Below are 19,574 nucleotides of genomic sequence, written 5' to 3'. Positions count from 1 at the left end.
AAATACCATCCCAGTAGAAATAAATACCACAGTGCAGCTCAAAATACCTCCCCAGAAGCTGCCATGTTCCGTCCTCCTCTTCCTCCTATTGTCTTTAATTTAGATATGGAGCAAGAGGCTTAGGAGGTGAGATGTGGGCCACTGCACCAAGCCAACCCTACCTTCAGTATGCTGCCTGGACTTTCCCTAGTAATGACCCCTGTAGTGCTCCCAGTAGTATGCTCCCCAACTGACCAAGGAAAGAAGGAAAAAAAAAATACCTGAGTCCCGCTACATGTCGCGATTTCCAGTGCAGGCCACAGAATTTTTCCAACCTGCGGCCTGAGACGCCTATGTCCCTGTCTCGTGTAATAGCCTATGGCCTATGAGGGTGAACACCAGGGCAGGCGGGCATCTGTGGCCACTGGCCAGGTACGTAATTACCTGATGCTCCCAGCTTTAATTTCCGATGAGAGCATCAGATCGTTACCCAACCAGCAGCTCTAAGGAGGACTTGGGCAGCCCCCCTGGGCATCAATCCACTGGGAAATCATACTGTAGGGTCTATGGCCAGTCCCCCCTCTATTCAATATCACAATTAATGAATCACCCATAAATGCGTATTCATACAGATACATGCCCCCAGTCACTCTACGTCCTGTTCACATACTGTGGAGTAAACAAATTTTGCAGTGAGGGGGGGGGGGGGGGGGGATGTGTGACATCTAGCACATTAACCCTTTCATCATCCTTTCCTATACATATAAGACATGTTACTAAAGAAAACAACCAAAATGTTCGGCATTGACAAACACGTCAGGTGCAGCCCTACGTAATAACCTACATACAAAGTGAGAATGAGTCTAGACACAAATCTGCACAAGGGCATGATGTAAACTTCCAACAATAAGGCTTCAGTGATGATGATGAGGAGCTCCATCCCCCTCCTTTCCTGGTGTCAGTTCTCTTATTTTGCTGGGTGCTCAGTTGTGCATCATTTCTATAGAGAACTTCCTGCATCTACAGCTCAGTCTCTAAGAGAGAAGAATCAGTGACCAGGGCTGAGCTGAAGAACACAGTGGAGACCTGTCATCAGGAGGATCGGGGGAGCATTTTGCACTGATGTTGCACTTGTAAAGCTACTGCCACTGATGTGAGGGATTAATTAGTGGGAAAGCAGAACTTTGCTCTCAGGAAACATGGATATTATATAATCTAAGTGTGTGACTATAGGCAAGGCTGCAATATGAAGCAAAAAGACACTGCTGCCATTTCAGCACTGGAGAGTGAACAGTCAGTGGTTGGACAATGAGGATAATGGATTGAACTCCAGTGGATGTTCTGTATGTAAGTAGAAAACAAGAAGAATGTGAGATTCTAACCAAGGGATGATTCACAATAAAGCATCTTCATCATTACTCATTCCTGGTCTGTTATTTGGTAGAACACTTCTTATATTGATTAGTTGTGTATAAGTTTATAGGAAAAGTCAACTTTGAGAACTACAAACCCCAGTATTCTCTCTGTTCCTTATATGCTAAATTTCTTATCTCGTTAACATCCAAGGAGGTTTAATGTGGGTTCTTTATGCCAATCTGTATGTTATAGGACTACCATGACTGATGGTCATGAGATGGAGTGTGTCAGTTTGCAGGTCACGGTGACAGTGCTGAACATGGTGTCAGCTGCATCCTCTACAGTTCCTCATTTTGTGACTTTTTGTGGTTATGTTGGGTGTGCTCTTATCTCTGAGCCCAGCACAGCATGGGTGGTTCAGCAAACCCAGGAAACATATCTAAAAAGGCAGATATGTTCTTCTTCTGAAAAGTTTATGTTGTATTCTGCAGCTAGAAAGTAAAAGAAAGTACATCTCAAGCTTCTGTGCACTGTTTAGAGAAGTGTGAAATAAATAACCAAAAAGTAACATAATAACTCATAGGGGCTGCAAAGAACTGCAGAGAACAGAATACAATGGAGGAGCAGAGAGAAGAAAGGGAGGGATTGTGTGAGCTAGAAGAAAAGGGGGCACTCAGATGTAACATGGGAGGGGTAAGAGGGGTTTTACAGAAGGGACTGGGTTATCTGCTTGGTGCAAGGGAAGTCTCTCTACACTGCAAAGTTCATATAAAGAGTCTAAACAATGGTCCTACAAGACCTAAAACAGTATATATACATAAAAAATGCTGAAGAAAGTGAATATCCCTCCATCTATGCACTACCTCCTTCCTCAGCACACAGGGTTAACCTCTCACAACGTGACTTATAAAGACAGACAGTCCATCCAATGGCATGCAAAGGCTTGTAGATGGGATTTTAGGCACAGGAGTGTGCTAGGCTCCTATTGCTCTGCATTGGATCATCGGTGGAGATTTAACATTGCACATAGGACTTGATCATCAGTGGTGTCACTTTCTGCCTGTTTGGTGGCTTCATCTACAAGGAGTAGGAGCTCAGACTTGCTTATACAGTAAGTGGACATTTTATTCCCCTTTTAGTAATGACTTTTCTACCTGTTCTCCTCAGTTATAGCTTAAAATGTAAGACTAATGCAAGCTGATGTAGTTTACCAGGGAGCTGGGGAGTGGACAGAGAAAGGAGATTAGGTAAAATGTCTCCATAGTTAGAGGTTTTAAGCAAGGCTTGAGATGTTAGCAGTCAAAGGATTGCCAATTTCTGTAGAATATGGAGTTATATTTAAGGTAGAAGAAAGAGAAAAGCTATGATAAGATGGTTTGATGGGATTCTTGGATCCTCTGTCTGGGTATGACTAGGAATCAGTCTTAAAAATCCATGTCTGCTTTCATGAAAAGGTTTATTAGCCTTTAACATGGATGAAGTCTTGAAAAATATTCACATAATGCCAAAAGGGTGTTTATATAAAGAGTTTATGCAAGTACTCAAGTGCCTTGAATTAGGCATGTTACCTTACCTTACTCTTTAGATATGATCATTTCTACATTGTTTGAGTGCTTTATTCTAGTGGAAAGCATTATAGGTTCCATATGGAAGGCACCAGCTCTTACTCTTGCCTTCTAGAATATAAACTAGGGTGTGTCTCAGCCATGGGTCATAGTTTCTACAAGTTTACACATAGGAATTTCTCCTCTTACAATATGGTCAGCAGGATATTTGCAGAGCAGCAGTGGGGGAGATTGTAGGAGATGAGATATTTTGCATGGGAAAAAAACAACTAGTGTTGGTTCCCACAGGAACTTGTCTGAAAATTGTGAGCCGTGTGCGACATCAGAAAATGTACACTGATTTACTTGGGTTTACCGTATATTTGGATGTGTCTGTCATTGCATTGAGTACACGCTTTGGGTTTCTTCCTTAGTGCAGAAATGTCCATTTTTTTTCTTAGAGATTATTCAGAGTCAGTGAAGTATGTGAGGGTAGTAAATGCCTTCATTTCTGGGAGGCTGTAAGGGCTTGTGAGGGCTTGCCAAAATGTGATAGACTGGAAAAGCTTCATCACAGATAGGTCTGTTTATGGTCATTTTTAGATGCGACATAACAGACACAGAAAAATTGAATCTCACTATAGTCTGCAGGGTTTAACTCCTTCACTAGACATAGGTTTGTTTTATTGATGGTTTACCCTTTTTCAAGTCATAATATATATATATATATTTGAGTCAATGACACAATTATAAACAGGGACAAGGGGTAAGAACTGGCATATCACACACACACACACACACACACATATATATATCATTTATAATTTATTGCACCAGTAATATGCCAGATATCCCCCCTCGTCTCGACCTATAATTTGTCTCCACCTATAATTCTGTCATTGACTCCATTATATCACTGTATTATGAGGTATGTTCCTATCTGACATGCAATTTGATATCTCAATATCACCCATACCTTCAGTATCCATTTTTAAAAAATCTGCATATAGGGAACTATAATGATTGTGCCATTTTATAGCAGTAGGAGATGATAGTATGGTCTTTTTCATAATTTACTGGATGAACTGGGTAAATTAGATGTATGAGACTATGCACTAAAAACATTTATAGCCTTTCCACCTTGTATACCATCAATGTGTAATCGGAAAAGATTCAACTGCTGAAATCTCCATCAATCATAAGAGCCCTCTGCTGCCATTTTTTGAGATTAGATCCATGAAGGAAGGATGGATAAGACTGGATGGTTGACCATGCCTTTAGTTCACTCTCCATTTTAGCCTTTGGGATTTGAAAAAAATAGTTTCAGTTGAATCTTGAAAGCTTAGTCCCATGAAGACACAGTGACAGGAGCTGAAATCCAGGCAATCAGCTGTTATCAATAGAGAAGGCTTCTAGGGGCTACACATTTCTCTTGCAGTGGCCACTGCAGGACAGATCAGGAATTACACAGTGTCAATTTAAATGAGGGAGTACCATGTTATACATGATTGCGCTGAGTCCTCCAGAGTTCATCTCTGCAAGTCTAATTTATATAAGGACCCTTCAGTTTCCTGTAGCTATAGTCCCACTTGAATAATCATGTTTCTGCTCAAAATCATGGTTCATGCCTGATTCTTAGAGGTTTCCTTTTAGGGAGATGTATTAAACATTAAGTTCTTATAAAATGAGGCATTTCATAATTTAAAAGTATACATCATTTAAACAGTTTGCCCCTTGGATAATTGCATTTTACCACTGAGTTGGGTTACAGCATTGCATGGTAACTAATAAGGAAGCCTAGTGATGTTCTAAAGCTGAATTAAAGATTTTTTTTAGGCTCCTGACATGACTTATCCTCATGATAGTTTATTAATATCCAATTGGTGAAGGTCCAACACTCCATATCCCCACTGACCAGTTGTTCCCTTTAGCCTCTGGCGCTGGAATTAACACTTGGAATGGAGCAGAAAACACAGCACAATTCAAATTGTAATGGCCATGTTTGCTTACTACAGCTCATTTACCATTAAAGTGAATGGAAGCTGAGCTGCAGTAACCCAGCATGGCCACTGCACTTTGAATGGAGCAGTGCTTCCTGTTCCATTCACAGTGCTATTTCCAGAGCTGGAGGCTGCAGGGAACAGCTGATCGATTGGGTTAAGGATGGTCGGGCCCTCACCGATCGAATGTTAATGATCTCTCCTGAGGATAGGTCATCGAGGTCAGGAGTTTGAAAAAACCCCTTTAAGATCAAGACTTCTTATAGGTTCATATAAGGAAAAGGATCTCTGCTGAGCCTTTCTTGTACTTCATTTCAGCCAAGCCTTGAAAATAGCAGAGAATCCAGAGTACTCTTTTGGATTTTTGCCAATGGTTACAGCTTTTTCCACTGAAATCAGTTTCCATGTGTTTCCAAGCGTAGATACCAGTTCATTCCCCTCACTGTATATAGTTCTTCATAAGTAGCTGCATGCACAAAAATAACATGATCACACAAAATACAGGAAATTAGCCAAAACATACATGACATTTCGAGATATACTTTATTTCAGAAGCCGATTCCTTTCAAAACTTTTGCAGCATACTGTAACCCTCCTGGGGGCTTTACTACAAGCTGTGCATAAACTACAGAATTCCAGATGAATGGCTGTTCTTTTTTTCAAGACTTCCATATTCAGTAGAAAAGCTTTCCTATTGCTGCTACAATCAATAGGAGAATTCAAGCTGAAACTCTTGCATTGAGGAAAGGAACCTTGGTGTCAGAGCGTGCCCTAATTTTGATCAATCTTCCCCAATTTGTTAACCCATCTCAAGTGTATGGTTGGTAAGGGACTTATGACCATATTGTTCGTAGGTGGCCACTCATAAGGTTAGAATTGGTGTAACATTTAGACCTTTTTCTATGCCTGAAACAGGCGTAGAAAATGGTAAATGAGATGGGCCCGCCGGCGTGTCTCCTTCCCCGCCCACGCCATGCCCACTTTTTTAGACCTGGCGTGAGTGGGGAAAAGTCGCAGATTGAGGCGCAACTAACTAATATAGGTGGATTTCAGCTTTATAAATGACCCCCATAGTTTTGTAGGAAAATATTTAGTATAACCTGTAATTTATACATTTATATCTCTATTCTTTCTATAGTTAAGCTGCCTGTGTAAAGCTATCAGTGACTGACAGCTATCTCTGAATATACGCTTGCATCACACGTAGATGATCCATGTTTTTTTTTCTTTTGTCTTTTCTTTTTTCCATAGTATCAGTGCTCCTCCCATTTGTCCCAGGTGTTTTTAATTAGCAAAAGACTGCAAAAAATATAAAACATACCTGGTCTCAGTTTAGGTTTTGAGATAGCTTTTGACATCTGTTCACATAGTGCGGCACTGCATGGTTGCTGTGGTGCTTTACCTGTGGCTTCGAGGGACCCAGTGCAAGGGGGGCATTAGTCTTTTGCGCTAGCAGTTCATGCCTGCCAGTGCTCAGCCCTCCCCTGTGGGCAAGGATGCCGCGCTATTCACCCTGCCAACTGCTTTCCTGCATGTGGCGCTCTTAGCCACTACCATCCCTGCGCATCTTGTTCGGCCTCCTGGCTTGTTCTATAGGGTGTACATACTCTTGCCCTCTTAAAAAGACTGCCCACACAGGTCTATTGTTTCCCCAGGCAATGGCTGGCTGTCCCTGGGTATTTAAGGCACCCTCGCCAGTATGTAGGATGCCTGAGCTTTAAGTTTCCTACTCTCTAGTAACCAGCAAAGGTGTATTCTCTGTCTGACAACCCATGTACCATACTTCAGCCTGCCCTGACCTTAGTCTGTTTCTTAGATTGTCCTTCTGCCGCACGACCTGACCTCAAACTTGTTTCACTGAAAAGCTACCTCTCGGTACTTCGAACCGGTGGGGTCAGCCGCCAACCACGCAGGGACTATCTCAAGAGGTAGCGGCCTGGTAGCTCTCCTGCAGTGAAGTACAGATCCCTGTATAAGGATTAAAGCGTGAATACCAGGGGATAATGTCCTTAGAGTTAGCCCAAAGCCAAACCAGTTGATCGGTAAAGTGGTCCACACCAATGGCCAGTAACAAGTCTGACACTAGGCTGCTATTGGACTAGTGAGTCTCACCGCCAGTAGGCCTGTCTTGTGGTTGTAGTGGTGGCTGCCACGTGGTGCTGTGCCAAATTGGAGTAGGGACCCACTCGAAAGAGGCAACCTTGACGAGGTGACTGGGCTTATTCATTTTATCTAAACGTACAGATGTACCATGGTTATTACTCCCGCTGTTCACTCAAATTTCTTAACTCATTTCATTATCTTAAGACAAAAGCCATTGAAAAGCAATTGAAGGTGTTTGCTTAGATAAGATAACCAAACTCAGAAATCTCAGAAAAAAGGGGTGTTAACCAAACCATGTTACATCGGTATACAAATGGCTTGTATGCAGTTTATAAATTGTGATGGGAAGTGATATAAATTATGCTGAGAGGGAAGCATTAGATCTTTTCTTTGAATACATGCTTACACAGGGAATACTATCCATCCCTGATAATACCATCCCCACATACAACTGAAGTCAGAAAGAGAGTTTTACTAAATCTTTTTCCATAAAACTATACATCAATCTGCTCAGTTCATCCACCTCTATAACATACTGCCTGGAGATTACACTGCATTTTGTAGATAATATTATATGTGAAGCATAAAAGGGAGCCACTCCTCATCCTCCGCTGTGTCTGATAACAGTCATACCTTATGACAAATCTGTCCCATCATGTGCAAAAAACATATTTATATTACTATTCGTAGGATTATCTCCATGCATAAAATATCTGTTTCCATGTTAGATGGATTGTGGAAAGAAAACAATGAATTTTTCATGCTGTACACCTTTCTGGATACATTCCATTGCATGCCAGACACGCATCTATGGCACAGGAAAGGCCTGAGTCACTGACCTTTTAGAAAAAATTCATGTAGCCTGCATTTATGGAAAATATGTGCAACAGATTTTAAAAGAAAAATGGGAATATTGCACAAAAGGCGTGGTGCTTCTATATTCTGCAAAAGTAAAATAATCGTTCTGTCAAGTTCTATGAGTTTTTCTCATACTTTTCATATGGCTGTTACTGCTATATAGTAAAATTTACTGCAAAATGTATTGTAATTCTGTATATAGAACCTTCTTGGTATGTACATGTTAACGACAGGGAAGAATGAACCTTTAATGATTTAAAGCAGTATTAAAAAGTCAGAGCAACTGGACTTGTATTTTTTTCTTGAAGACGTTCTCTAGTCATCCGATTGGCTTTCTCAATTAGAATGGCTTGTACGAGTGTTCTCCTGCATTAAATACTGGTGGCTCATGCTTCAGTCATGGAGGTAAGGTGTTTTTCAGACACCTCAGCTATGTACAAAAGAACCAAGTTCTTCCTTCTGTCTTGCTTCGCATTTTCACTGGCAATCTTGGCAATCTTTTCTCAGCTTTAACAAAATCCCAGTCTGGATACCCGCAGGTTTTAAGAACCCCTTTGAGGTGTTTGAATTCCCTTATCTTAGCCTTTACGCTGGTGAAGATCTTTTCAGCCTGGTGGTGTAGGGTTTTGATGACCCCCAGTTTGTGATCCAGACAATGGTGGGAGTCCAACAGCAGTTACTGGTCTGTATAAATCACCAGTATTTAATGCAGGAGAATACTCGTACAAGCCATTCTAATTGAGAAATCCAGTCAGATGACTATTGAAATGTCTTCAAGAAAAAGAGTCAGTTGCTCTGACTTTTTACTAAACCTTCACAAACATAATACTTTAAATCATCTTTCCAGCATTTTTGGCACAATTTGACCTATCCCATTTTAACCACCTCAGCCCCCAGTGCTTAAACACCCTGAAAGACCAGGCCACTTTTTACACTTCTGACCTACACTACTTTCACCGTTTATTGCTCGGTCATGCAATTTACCACCCAAATGAATTTTACCTCCTTTTCTTCTCACTAATAGAGCTTTCATTTGGTGGTATTTCATTGCTGCTGACATTTTTACTTTTTTTGTTATTAATCGAAATTTAACGATTTTTTTGCAAAAAAATGACATTTTTCACTTTCAGTTGTAAAATTTTGCAAAAAAAAACGACATCCATATAGAAATTTTGCTCTAAATTTATAGTTCTACATGTCTTTGATAAAAAAAAAATGTTTGGGTAAAAAAAAAATGGTTTGGGTAAAAGTTATAGCGTTTACAAACTATGGTACAAAAATGTGAATTTCCGCTTTTTGAAGCAGCTCTGACTTTCTGAGCACCTGTCATGTTTCCTGAGGTTCTACAATGCCCAGACAGTACAAACACCCCACAAATGACCCCATTTCTGAAAGTACACACCCTAAGGTATTCGCTGATGGGCATAGTGAGTTCATAGAACTTTTTATTTTTTGTCACAAGTTAGCGGAAAATGATGATTTTTTTTTTTTTTTTTTTTTTCCTTACAAAGTCTCATATTCCACTAACTTGTGACAAAAAATAAAAAGTTCTATGAACTCACTATGCCCATCAGCGAATACCTTGGGGTCTCTTCTTTCCAAAATGGGGTCACTTGTGGGGTAGTTATACTGCCCTGGCATTCTAGGGGCCCAAATGTGTGGTAAGGAGTTTGAAATCAAATTCTGTAAAAAATGACCTGTGAAATCCGAAAGGTGCTCTTTGGAATATGGGCCCCTTTGCCCACCTAGGCTGCAAAAAAGTGTCACACATCTGGTATCTCCGTACTCAGGAGAAGGTGGGGAATGTGTTTTGGGGTGTCATTTTATATATACCCATGCTGGGTGAGAGAAATATCTTGGCAAAAGACAACTTTTCCCATTTTTTTATACAAAGTTGTCATTTGACCAAGATATTTATCTCACCCAGCATGGGTATATGTAAAAAGACACCCCAAAACACATTCCTCAACTTCTCCTGAGTACGGGGATACCAGATGTGTGACACTTTTTTGCAGCCTAGGTGGGCAAAGGGGCCCATATTCCAAAGAGCACCTTTCGGATTTCACTCCTCATTTTTTCCTGAATTTGATTTCAAACTCCTTACCACACATTTGGGCCCCTAGAATACCAGGGCAGTATAACTACCCCACAAGTGACCCCATTTTGGAAAGAAGACACCCCAAGGTATTCCGTGAGGGGCATGGCGAGTTCCTAGAATTTTTTATTTTTTGTCACAAGTTAGTGGAAAATGATGATTTTTTTTTTTTTTTTTTTTTTTCATACAAAGTCTCATATTCCACAAACTTGTGACAAAAAATAAAAACTTCCATGAACTCACTATGCCCATCAGCGAATACCTTGGGGTCTCTTCTTTCCAAAATGGGGTCACTTGTGGGGTAGTTATACTGCCCTGGCATTCTAGGGGCCCAAATGTGTGGTAAGTAGGTAAATGACCTGTGAAATCCGAAAGGTGCTCTTTGGAATGTGGGCCCCTTTGCCCACCTAGGCTGCAAAAAAGTGTCACACATCTGGTATCTCTGTATTCAGGAGAAGTTGAGGAATGTGTTTTGGGGTGTCTTTTTACATATACCCATGCTGGGTGAGATAAATATCTTGGTCAAATGCCAACTTTGTATAAAAAAATGGGAAAAGTTGTCTTTTGCCAAGATATTTCTCTCACCCAGCATGGGTATATGTAAAATGACACCCCAAAACACATTCCCCAACTTCTCCCGATTACGGAGATACCAGATGTGTGACACTTTTTTGCAGCCGAGGTGGGCAAAGGGGCCCATATTCAAAAGAGCACCTTTCGGATTTCACAGGTCATTTTTTACAGAATTTGATTTCAAACTCCTTACCACACATTTGGGCCCCTAGAATGCCAGGGCAGTATAACTACCCCACAAGTGACCCCATTTTGGAAAGAAGAGACCCCAAGGTATTCGCTGATGGGCAAAGTGAGTTCATGGAAGTTTTTATTTTTTGTCACAAGTTAGTGGAATATGAGACTTTGTATGAAAAAAAAAAAAAAATAAATAAATAAGCATTTTCCACTAACTTGTGACAAAAAATAAAAAATTCTAGGAACTCGCCATGCCCCTCACGGAATACCTTGGGGTGTCTTCTTTCCAAAATGGGGTCACTTGTGGGGTAGTTATACTGCCCTGGCATTTTCCAGGGGCCCTAATGTGTGGTAAGTAGGTAAATGACCTGTGAAATCCTAAAGGTGCTCTTTGGAATATGGGCCCCTTTGCCCACCTAGGCTGCAAAAAAGTGTCACACATGTGGTATCGCCGTATTCAGGAGAAGTTGGGGAATGTGTTTTGGGGTGTCATTTTACATATGCCCATGCTGGGTGAGAGAAATATCTTGGCAAAAGACAACTTTTCCCATTTTTTTTATACAAAGTTGGCATTTGACCAAGATATTTCTCTCACCCAGCATGGGTATATGTAAAATGACACCCCAAAACACATTCCCCAACTTCTCCTGAGTACGGCGATACCAGATGTGTGACACTTTTTTGCAGCCTAGATGCGCAAAGGTGCCCAAATTCCTTTTAGGAGGGCATTTTTAGACATTTGGATACCAGACTTCTTCTCACGCTTTGGGGCCCCTAGAATGCCAGGGCAGTATAAATACCCCACATGTGACCCCATTTTGGAAAGAAGACACCCCAAGGTATTCAATGAGGGGCATGGCGAGTTCATAGAAATTTTTTTTTTTTGGCACAAGTTAGCGGAAATTGATATTATTAATTTTTTTCTCACAAAGTCTCCCGTTCCGCTAACTTGGGACAAAAATTTCAATCTTTCATGGACTCAATATGCCCCTCACGGAATACCTGGGGGTGTCTTCTTTCCGAAATGGGGTCACATGTGGGGTATTTATACTGCCCTGGCATTCTAGGGGCCCTAAAGCGTGAGAAGAAGTCTGGAATATAAATGTCTAAAAAATTTTACGCATTTGGATTCCGTGAGGGGTATGGTGAGTTCATGTGAGATTTTATTTTTTGACACAAGTTAGTGGAATATGAGACTTTGTAAGAAAAAAAAAAAAAAATTCCGCTAACTTGGGCCAAAAAAATATCTGAATGGAGCCTTACAGAGGGGTGATCAATGACAGGGGGGGGTGATCAATGACAGGGGGGGGTGATCAATGACAGGGGGGTGATCAATGACAGGGGGGTGATCAATGACAGGGGGGTGATCAATGACAGGGGGGTGATCAGGGAGTCTATATGGGGTGATAACCACAGTCATTGATCACGCCCGTGTAAGGCTTCATTCAGACGTCCGGATGCGTTTTGCGGATCCGATCCATCTATCAGTGCATCCGTAAAAATCATGCGGACATCTGAATGGAGCTTTACAGGGGGGTAATCAATGACAGGGGGGTGATCAATGACAGGGGGGTGATCAGGGAGTCTATATGGGGTGATCACCACAGTCATTGATCATGCCCCTGTAAGGCTTCATTCAGACGTCCGGATGCGTTTTGCGGATCCGATCCATCTATCAGTGCATCCGTAAAAATCATGCGGACATCTGAATGGAGCTTTACAGGGGGGTAATCAATGACAGGGGGGTGATCAATGACAGGGGGGTGATCAGGGAGTCTATATGGGGTGATCACCACAGTCATTGATCATGCCCCTGTAAGGCTTCATTCAGACGTCCGGATGCGTTTTGCGGATCGGATCCATCTATCAGTGCATCCGTAAAAATCATGCGGACATCTGAATGGAGCTTTACAGGGGGGTAATCAATGACAGGGGGGTGATCACCACAGTCATTGATCATGCCCCTGTAAGGCTTCATTCAGACGACCGGATGCGTTTTGCGGATCCGATCCATGTATCAGTGCATCCGTAAAAATCATGCGGACATCTGAATGGAGCTTTACAGGGGGGTGATCAGGGAGTCTATATGGGGTGATCACCACAGTCATTGATCATGCCCCTGTAAGGCTTCATTCAGACGTCCGGATGCGTTTTGCGGATCCGATCCATCTATCAGTGCATCCGTAAAAATCATGCGGACATCTGAATGGAGCTTTACAGGGGGGTAATCAATGACAGGGGGGTGATCAGGGAGTCTATATGGGGTGATCACCACAGTCATTGATCATGCCCCTGTAAGGCTTCATTCAGACGTCCGGATGCGTTTTGCGGATCCGATCCATCTATCAGTGCATCCGTAAAAATCATGCGGACATCTGAATGGAGCTTTACAGGGGGGTAATCAATGACAGGGGGGTGATCACCACAGTCATTGATCATGCCCCTGTAAGGCTTCATTCAGACGACCGGATGCGTTTTGCGGATCCGATCCATGTATCAGTGCATCCGTAAAAATCATGCGGACATCTGAATGGAGCTTTACAGGGGGGTAATCAATGACAGGGGGGTGATCAATGACAGGGGGGTGATCAGGGAGTCTATATGGGGTGATCACCACAGTCATTGATCACGCCCATGTAAGGCTTCATTCAGACGTCCGGATGCGTTTTGCGGATCCGATCCATCTATCAGTGGATCCGTAAAAATCATGCGGACGTCTGAATGGAGCTTTACAGGGGGTTGATCAATGACAGGGGGGTAATCAATGACAGGGGGGTGATCAGGGAGTCTATATGGGGTGATCAGGGGTGATTAGGGGTGATCAGGGGCTAATAAGGGGTTAATAAGTGACGGGGGGGGGGTGTAGTGTAGTGTAGTGGTGCTTGGTGCTACTTTACTGAGCTACCTGTGTCCTCTGGTGGTCGATCCAAACAAAGGGGACCACCAGAGGACCAGGTAGCAGGTATATTAGACGCTGTTATCAAAACAGCGTCTAATATACCTGTTAGGGGTTAAAAAAAACACATCTCCAGCCTGCCAGCGAACGATCGCCGCTGGCAGGCTGGAGATCAACTCTCTTACCTTCCGTTCCTGTGAGCGCGCGCGCCTGTGTGCGCGCGTTCACAGGAAATCTCGCGTCTCGCGAGATGACGCGTATATGCGTGACTGTGCGCAGCGCTGCCACCTCCGGAACGCGATCCTGCGTTAGGCGGTCCGGAGGTGGTTAAACATATTTATGAAGCAAGTAAGCCAAAATAATAATCCACTGCACCTTGCCTGTTGAGGGAGTGTGGTTGAGGAGAAAAGAAACATGACTCAGAAAGAAATTGGGTTGGCTTAAGATGTACCATTTTTGTGCCAACATTTCAGCACAGAATACTCGGGCAAATTTACTAATTCTGTCTAAAATGTAGGCAGTCTAAAGATGTGTCAAATTTATCAGTGGCTCAGACTGGGTTGATAAATTAGTTGCAAGAATAGGCACTTTTTATTAACTTTATACCAACTATTGGTTGGCTTTTACTTTGTGCAAAATGTCACATGTTAAAGAGTTTGTGCAGGCAATAAATATTGATGACCTATCTTTAGGATAGGTCATCAATATGTGATTGGCAGGGGTCTGACACCCGGCACCTCTACCAATCAGCTGTTTGAAGAGGAGGTGGCTCTCCATGCAAGCGCTGCTTCCTCTTCATTGGGCTAAGGATACACGGCGACACGTGACAAACGACATGCTGCGACTGTGACACGACAGTGGTAAAATATTCATCCAAGTTGGATTTCTGAGCAACTATCGCGTCGCAGCATGTAGCATGTCGCAGTGCAACACCATTGACTTTATCATTACAAAAAATGTTGTGCGACACATTTTGCCGTGTAGCTTTAGCCTACACTGCACGTTGTCTCCTTTGCAGCGGTGGCACAGTGTAATTACAAGTACTCGCTCCATTCAGGTGAATGGAGCAAGTACTTGAAATTACACTGTGCCGCTAAGACTTTGAAGATGACGGGCCATGTAATGAATAGGAGGTAGCGCTCGCTTATCTAACAACTGATCATCAGGGGTGCCAGGTGTCAGAAGCCCGCAGATCAGATATTGATGACCTATCATGAGGATAGGTCATCAATATATATTGCCTGCACAACCCCTTTAAAGGATAACTGTCATATTTTTTTTATTTGCTAGTTTATTAGAGCTAGGGATGTAAACCTGGTTGTCAATGGTTGCCAAAAGATCTGTAATTACCTTATAATAACAGCTTTCATTAATGTCTCCTGTCCCTTTCCACTGCTCCCTTAAAAGACCGTTGCTATGGCTCATCTGTCTCCGGCTAGGAAGACAGAGGGGCGGTCCTTCACACTGCATGCCTGCATTAGGCTTCAGAGTGAGGAGGCGTGTCTCTCAGTAATCCAATCTGATTGGCTGGCAGGAAGCTGCTGGATATAGCAAGTTTGTATGTGACCTGAGGGAATGCAGTTTTGACCTCAGAGAACTGGCAGAGGAGCCATCTTGAGAAGGTCCTCATAATGTAGGATTCAAAACAGCCGTAACTAAGGGTGAAAACTCAAGGAAAACAGTGGTAAGTGAAGGAACTAAAGATTGCTTTATGCATAATGCTGCTGCAGCAGTAACATATGCTAAAAAAAAAATATAATATTTAATGTAAATATGACAGTTATCCTTTAAGCCATGCTCCCCTTTCCCTGAGTATAGCTGTGTGTCACTTGTCAGTATGTAGCAGTTTTTTTTTTTTTAAAAACACTGTTTACCAGCTGCAGCATGAGCCAAGTGCCTGAGCCCTCTCAATGATGTGTGCACGCTCTGGAGTCTTACGTGTTCACAAGCTGCATTCGGCACTTCCGCTGATTGACAGCTTTCTCCCTATGCACAGTAATTGGGAGAGAGCTGTCAATCACTGGTAGGAGGGAGGGAGAGAGAAGCCCACCTCTCATGAATATGAGTACTGCTACCTATTTTATAAAAACCTGTGCACATTGACATGTAAGTAACACATTGCTATAATCAGGGGCGTATCTAAAGTCTCATGGGCCCTGGTGCAAGAGTTCAGTTTGGGCCCCCCTCCCTCAGTGGTTTGTGGCAAGGGGCAGGGAAGCATATAGCTTCATGCTGCTTGAGGCAAAAATTGAAACAGCGTGCCCGTCCCCTCCTTGCCAAATTCTTGACCTAACCCCTTCCCTTCAGCCAGAGGACTAACTTGAAAATTCTGGGCCCTAGTGCAAAATCTACCAGTGTCTTCTTATGTGGCACAAGGGTCTTTGGGTCCCTTCAGGATCCTGGGCCCGATTGCGACTGCTACCTCTGCACCCCCTATAGCTACACCCCTGGCTATAATCAGGATCTCAGTCCCTACTTTATGCAGCCTCAAATAGGTGACAGATTCCCTAAAGATGGCAACTGGCTGATCGCTGTGTGTGTCCAGGTTCTCAACCCAGCAATGCGCCATCACCAGGAGAAGCCATGTCTAGGCATGCATTTTCCCTGCAATATATCATTACGATCAATGGCCTTCCATGAGACACAAAGATGAGCTGTAGTGCAATGGAGGGGAGCAGGGCTGAACACTGTATGTAGTCCATTTACCCAAATGGGGCATATTGACCTGAGCTCTTGTCATCCAGTCAAGTCCTCATCCTCATTTTCAAAATGTCCACCAAAAATGAGAGCTATATTCTCTATTTTTTAGTTTGCACTCATTTTTACAATTCTCATCCAGTGAGGGATATTTATGAAAACTAGTGAGAAAGACATGTACTATTCCCAGGAATCTTATAAGCTGAATATTTTTTTAAATCTTTTATATAACCCGAAGTACAGAAATACTATAGGGAAAATTCCACATTTCCTTTGTACTAGTTTTCCATAAATAAAAAAAACTACAACATGGACTAAAGCCACATGTATGAGTTCACAAGATGACAGTCACTTCCTGTATATCCTGCTCTGTAACTTTGGATAAAATTCAGGTTTCCATTTTGGCAAGTGAATAATTACTTCTCAAAGACCATGACCTCACATGTGTAACATCCCAGAGTATGTCACTAAAACTCTCTTCTAAGTGTATGTATATTGTCATCTGGTATAAGTTTGCATCACTCTCTCCATAATGTGCATTATCCAGGCCTGTTTTATGTATTTTGCTGTAATTTCCATGTACACCAGCAGGTGGCAGCAGTATGTAACAGGATCTTAGCCAGTTCATTCCAACCTAGCTCCCCCCTCTTTGAGGAGGTGTGGAATGTTCCCACATCCTGCCTCATGGGGAGGAAGGAAAGTTCTAGTTAGTGTGTACCAGCCCCCTCCTTGAGGAAGGCTGTGTTGGTAGGAGCTCCCAGACATAGGGATCCCTACCTAGGATCCAGCCTCGGCTGGGGCCAAAGATCCCTCTTCCCAGACTGAGTCATCTACCTCAGCTGGTGACAAGCAAGCAGCCATCTCCAGATCTACAGACCTCCAGGAAGCCATTCCATGCGAGCAGAACTGTGAGTTACTTATCCAAAGACCAGGAGAAGCCAAATTCCTCCTTCAGCTAGTCAGGCCCATATCAAGCAGACTACAGACAGAGCAGAAGATAGATACCTGCCAGATTCTTAGGCATATGTCAAGAAGCAGAATATACACTCACCTAAAGAATTATTAGGAACACCATACTAATACGGTGTTGGACCCCCTTTTGCCTTCAGAACTGCCTTAATTCTACGTGGCATTGATTCAACAAGGTGCTGATAGCATTCTTTAGAAATGTTGGCCCATATTGATAGGATAGCATCTTGCAGTTGATGGAGATTTGAGGGATGCACATCCAGGGCACGAAGCTCCCGTTCTACCACATCCCAAAGATGCTCTATTGGGTTGAGATCTGGTGACTGTGGGGGCCATTTTAGTACAGTGAACTCATTGTCATGTTCAAGAAACCAATTTGAAATGATTCAAGCTTTGTGACATGGTGCATTATCCTGCTGGAAGTAGCCATCAGAGGATGGATACATGTTCTCATTCTGTTTACACCAAATTCGGACTCTACCATTTGAATGTCTCAACAGAAATCGAGACTTATCAGACCAGGCAACATTTTTCCAGTCTTCAACAGTCCAATTTTGGTGAGCTCGTGCAAATTGTAGCCTCTTTTTCCTATTTGTAGTGGAGATGAGTGGTACCCGGTGGTGTCTTCTGCTGTTGTAGCCCATCCGCCTCAAGGTTGTGCGTGTTGTGGCTTCACAAATGCTTTGCTGCATACCTCGGTTGTAACGAGTGGTTATTTCAGTCAACGTTGCTCTTCTATCAGCTTGAATCAGTCGACCCATTCTCCTCTGACCTCTAGCATCCACAAGGCATTTTTGCCCACAGGACTGCCGCATACTGGATGTTTTTCCCTTTTCACACCATTCTTTGTAAACCCTAGAAATGGTTGTGCGTGAAAATCCCAGTAACTGAGCAGATTGTGAAATACTCAGACCGGCCCGTCTGCCACCAACAACCATGCCACGCTCAAAATTGCTTAAATCACCTTTCTTTCCCATTCTGACATTCAGTTTGGAGTTCAGGAGATTGTCTTGACCAGGACCACACCCCTAAATGCATTGAAGCAACTGCCATGTGATTAGTTAACTAGATAATTACATTAATGAGAAATAGAACAGGTGTTCCTAATAATTCTTTAGGTGAGTGTATATTAATTCCTGCCACATATTGCCAATACCTGCTGGGACCCAAGACTATTGCTGTATTTTGTATGGATTCAAGCTGCATTAAATAAAGACGAGTTGGATTATATTTCCTGTCTGGATGGCATTCATTCCTCAATTACTCCTACTGACCACACTCAATTTATTGTGAGCCAGGATCCAGGAGTCCAGCCGTACCAAGGTAGAAGACACCGTTGACACTACAATACCTACTACACAGAGACATTATCCCCCTCTGGTATTCCTCACCTGGTACATGAGTTATATAATCTTAAAGGGCCCTGCTACAGTACCTGCGCAAGCTGCAATTGGCGTCACGAACTACTACATATATATCCTGACCCACTGCATAGCTGACCCACTGACCCAGTGTCCTGCTCATTGCAGATGTTAGTACTACTGAATGGATTCATCCTATCTTACAAGGCCAAAGGGGAAGAGAACATGGTGTCTCTTTTTTATGCATTAGGATGCATTGGAAACCAATTGCTTTTATGTTGTGTTACCATTTGGAAGCTTTTTAGGACTTAATTGGAAGTATTTCTAAATTCTAAATAAAGTCGAAGTCCAGGAACCCACTTTATGTACGCTTATATTCTCAGGTTACCTGAAAACTTCTCACTGCTTGGGGTTTGTTAATATTTTATCCTTGGCATAGGAGATGGAGAGAATAGCATCCAAGCTTTTGTTAATGGGGTCACCTCATCATGCGCACTACCGTGGGGCCGTGGTGCCTGTGTTGCAGACCGCAACAATGGATCCGCAATCCGCAAGATACGGTGAAGCATTGGACATCTACTATCTTTTGTGGTGTGGAGGCAGGGACCAGTGATGGCCAGTTCGCAGTGTTCGCCCGCGAACACATGTGATCTGCTATCTTAACTGACAAGTCCGGCGAGGCACAGGTAATTCCTTACCTGTGCCTGTGCACGAGCCGGTCTGAAATGAACTGCCTGCTCCCGGAGACTGCATTTCATTTCAGACTGGCTCGCGCACAGGCACAGGTAAGGACTTACCTGTGCCTCGTCGGACTTGTCAGTTAAGATGGCAGATCGCATGTGTTCGCGGGCGAACACTGCGAACTGGCCATCTCTAGCAGGGACATGGAAGCCCACGGAAACACATGAAAGCCCTTCTGCGGGCTTCCGTGTCCATGCCTCCGCACTGCAAAAGATAGGACGTGTC

At 43.0% G+C, this 19,574-nt stretch overlaps 1 protein-coding gene across 2 annotated transcripts in view; it reads left to right on the top strand.

Moving 5' to 3' along the window:
• The first annotated feature begins 991 nt into the window (after window positions 1–991).
• Window positions 992–19,574, top strand: part of LOC120994641 (transient receptor potential cation channel subfamily V member 1-like) — an 88,108-nt gene continuing 69,525 nt past the window's right edge. The window contains exon 1 of one of the 2 annotated variants that reach the window (XM_040423356.1): window positions 992–1,326. The gene's annotated coding sequence lies outside the window, so the exon portion shown is untranslated. Of the gene's footprint in view, window positions 1,327–2,118; window positions 2,447–19,574 lie in introns of those variants that run through there. The other variant, XM_040423355.1, reaches the window with a different exon arrangement.

Source organism: Bufo bufo, chromosome 3 (assembly GCF_905171765.1).
Source record: "Bufo bufo chromosome 3, aBufBuf1.1, whole genome shotgun sequence".
Classification (NCBI taxonomy): Eukaryota; Metazoa; Chordata; class Amphibia; order Anura; family Bufonidae; genus Bufo; species Bufo bufo.
Note: the sequence above shows the minus strand (reverse complement) of the source record. Positions and strands in the feature narration are given on the sequence as shown.